Here is a 4,396-nt window from a genome sequence, read left to right on the forward strand (position 1 = left end):
GGGTGGGAGGGGGGGGGGGTGGGTTCTAGGTGTCCAGGGGTAACCAACAAGAGCTCCAGACTCACCAGACCTGGTTGGCATATCAGTGAAGATCCACCTGGGAGGCAGCGGACAGCAACTGATGTAGCAGATCCTCAACCAGGAAAGACACCGACCATACTCCTTAGTTCCAGGGTACTTCAAGAGCCTGCATTGGTCCTGGTTCTCTTCCTCTAAATGCATCACAGGCCTCCTGCATGTTAGAGCCCTCAGGGAAACCTTCTTCTCACACCAACCCATGCCCACCCCCAGGCCTCGGCCTAGCCTGGGTAAACAGGCTGAACAGCACTCAGCCCTATTCCCTGGCTGGTCACGGATAGTCTGAGCACATGGCACATCCCACCAGTGTATGTATTGTGGCAGTGCGTGGCGATGCCACGGTGGAGTATGGCAACTTTGGCACCAAGGACTCTCAGCCAGAGGGGCTGAGAGGTTCCACAATGTGAATACCTTTGGAGAGGAGGAACCGGCTTTTCAATTCCTTCCAGGTTTTCCGGACTATAGTGGGATGGGATCTCCGGTCCCGGGGGCCGGGTGTTGCCAGTGTCCAGTATAGCTGGATCAGGTGGCTGAGAGCGGCCTTATTAGGAGCCCAGTGCTCAGGGGAGAGTTGTGGGTGTGCAGGAGGCACACGGCTACAGGCAGACTCTGCTGCGTGCGTGAGCACAAGGTGACACAACCAGGAAGGCTGGAGAGGTCCAGAGGGTCCGTGACCCTGAGATACCTGTCGGGGAGACAGAGAGGGACAGTGACCCACGAGGGGTGGATACTGAACCGCTTGGAGCTGAGGAAAGCTGCTGAGCAGTGCTGAGGACTGTATTCACAGAGAAATACGGTAAAGTCCTGGGACTATCACACGGGGAGTGTATGGGACAGACAGATGTCGGTGAGACCAACCAATGTCTTGATGAGACTCCTGAATGAACTGTTATGCTGAATAAAGACCGTCCTTTTATGTTAAAGTCGGCTTCAGGAGCGGTCACTTAGCGCGCGCCATTGTGCGATATTCCCCCAAACTATCACAGTACCCTATCCCAGCATGCACCACCGGCTGAGAGAAACTCAGTGATTGGCTGCTGTACTGTACATACACTACAGTGCCTCTCATTGGCTGGCCCAAAATATGACAGAGTCACACTCCGCCCAGGGGGGGGGTACAGGCAATGCCAGACACCGGGAATTAACCAGATAACTGCCACTATAATCCAGCCAGGCCGACTACAGCCCCGGCCATCACTAAATGTCTAGGAGCCACCTCACAGAAGGTCATGGGGGGGCTACACATATATAAAGCTCAGGGAAAGGAAACCTGGGTGATGTCATTAACTATATATGGTCATGACCATACTTGGTCAATGATGTCACCTGGGTTTCCCCACCTCCTGACACCGAAGGCAGCCGAGTGAATAACCAAGCCGAAGGGAACAGAGCCGAACGACGTTCACTCCAGCCCCGTACCACTGCCTACGGTCTAGTTGTTGTTGTTGTTTAATGACAGATCAGCGTCCCCAGGTCATTACAACTGGGCGGAGCCAGCCGTGAGATCGTGACTGGCTCCGCCCAGCTGCCATTCAGCCGACCTTTCTCCACGCTTCGGGTGTCACTACCACTCAGCCGAGCTGAAGCATATGTGTTCAGTTCGGTTCGGCGGAGCCGCTTGGCTGCTGTACGGGCCATTGTGAATATAGTGAATAGCCCGTACAGCAGCCCTTCGGTTCACAATCGCCATAGCGACCCATGCGGCCGCTATGGGGCCCGTGGCATAGGGAGGCCCGGCCAAGACATCCCCCTGATGCCGTGCGGGCCGCTATGGCATCTCAGGCTGCATTCCTCTGCTGCCGACCACGGTCCCCGCCTCCTCGTCGACAGAACACCGGGTCCAGCCTGCTCCACCGCCGCTGCTGGCTCTCATCATTAACTCCGCAGTGGCTGTGAGAGGAACGCGCTGCTGCACAGGTTACTGTCAGTGATCTGAACAGCGGCGCATTCTTCATACAGCCGCCAGTGAAAGCCGCCAGCAGAAGATGCCATAGCGACCCAGGCGGCCCGCACAGCATCTGACCGGGCCCCCCTGTGTCCCCCGGGCCCCATAGCGGCCGCCTGGGTCGCTATGGCGATTGTTACGCCACTGCTTTCAAGCATATCAGACATGGTGCCCACAGAATCAGTGAGAAAGGGATACATACATTTCATATTCATATACAGAGAAAAAATATGCTGAAAGTGTATCTGAACCCCAAACAGACTTTCCCCCCTTTATTCTGACCCGGTGATCCTGCCAGCAACACACTTCCTGTCCTCGGGTGACAATGCTTGCTCACTCACTTCCTGTCCTCGGGTGACAATGCTTGCTCACTCACTTCCTGTCCTCGGGTGACAATGCTCACTCACTTCCTGTCCTCGGGTGACAATGCTCACTCACTTCCTGTCCTCGGGTGACAATGCTCACTCACTTCCTGTCCTCGGGTGACAATGCTCACTCACTGTGCTGGATTTATAGAGAGGACCAGCGTTGTCACTCTAGGCTGAACTTTAATGATATCCCATTGCACTCCAGACCAACGTGTCTCCTCTTGTAAATGCAATGGCCAGCAGATCGCAAAAACAACGAGGTCACTGGCCCCGGGTGATGGTGACCTCATCACCTCATTGGTCACTCTAGGCTGGGCGCCTGATTTGAGCTACAAGATATCACCAGCGCACCATGTTCACATGAGAAGGCAGAACACTTTATTGTCACCAACATTTGGAGACCACTGGGGACCTCTTGGTTTATGATTGGCACTACAAACACCGCCCGCTTCTCATTGCCATGGCCGGTGCTGCCACTGGGCAAATTAGGCAGCTGCATAGGGCACAGCCTTGGCCACTCACCCCCCCCCCTCTATTTCAAATTGCAAAAGCCAATAGCAGGCTGACTATTGCACCTGCCACTGAGCAGAGGAACTGAGAGACAACTTTCTCTCTCAGGTCCACTCCTGGAGGGGGGCTGGGGAGGGGCGGTGCAAGTATTTGGTCTTGCCTAGGATGCAAAATAGTCTAGCACCGGCCCGTTTCATTGCTATTGCATGGGGGCGTGGGTTGTGTAGTTCACAGAAGATAGCTCTGGAAAGCTAAAGGCATAATTTGAGATTTCAGCTCAGTCTAAAGGAAGTTTGATTTCTGGCAGGATCAAAAAATAAAATAATGTAGCGGGCACATGTGTGGCCTGGTAATGTATTATGATTTTGCTCTTAGATTTAGATTCACTTTAACCCCTTGGTGACGGGAGACGTGCACTGTACGTGACGAGTTATTTGCGGCTCTGTAATGCCGGCGACCGCTGAGTCTCAGTATTGAGGATTTCATTAATGAGAGAATGAAGCCGTTACATAGAAATAGGGGAGCGCTAAATAGTGATCCGGTACATGACAGCTGAGAGGAAGCAGCGTGAGTCTCCTCCATGGACCGGCCCCATGTTTATGAAGCTGTGTGATACATTTCAGGATCAGGAATGTTACAATGTATCACTTCTCATCGTCTGCGCTCCGTCATCAGAAACCTTAAAGGAGAACTCAGTGTTTCCCCCATAGTTCTCCTCAGGGTCACAGGAGGACACAAACTAGCGTCCTCCCGTCACCCTAAGCTCAGTATATAGGGAGCTACAGCTCGCGGTATACTGAGACGCCGCAGCCGGGACGGATCCGCCCAGCTGCGTGAGTGACAGCTGGCTCTGCCTATGTAGAGGCTGTACCCGCCCCAGTCCGTTCAGCCAGTCAGCACTGGCAGATCGGAGCGGGGAGGAGGGAGTCCAGTCCCTCCCCTGTCACGGCAGAGAGCCGTGACAGGATGGAGAGGTGAGCGAACGCCGGTATGTGTTCCCTCACCTCTCGATCTACTGAGCCGACCTGTGACAGTCTCATTGTCACAGGTCGGCTAGAACTATGAGGTGAGTGAAAAGCCCCTCCCCCCCCCTCATAGTTCTCCTTTAAGGCCCCATTCACACTGAGCTACTTACGTTTAGCGGCGGATCCGCGGCCGGGATATCTCGACAGTCAGCGACGATCCAGCGACGGTAGCGCGACCTTCGCCGTCGGGCTCCATTGAAAAATCGCGCAGAAAAAAGGGTCCTGCTGGAGCGACGTGCGACGGGCGACATGGAGCTAAGACGGCTCCATTGAATAGCATTGGCCGGCGACTTCTCGCGATATTGCAGCGGAAATTGCGCGATAAATCGCTTGGTGGGAATGGGGGCCTTAGTGAGATCTGAATCTGACACGCTGTCCGGATCAGTCTCTGAGGTTATTATGGGATGTTCCTAAGTTTGGAGCGGCCTAATAATAGCCAAAAATTAAAAAAGTTAATTTATGAAGCAGTC

Source organism: Nanorana parkeri, unplaced genomic scaffold, assembly GCF_000935625.1.
Source record: "Nanorana parkeri isolate BGI_ZX_2015 unplaced genomic scaffold, ASM93562v1 scaffold3866, whole genome shotgun sequence".
In the NCBI taxonomy this organism is placed as follows: domain Eukaryota; kingdom Metazoa; phylum Chordata; class Amphibia; order Anura; family Dicroglossidae; genus Nanorana; species Nanorana parkeri.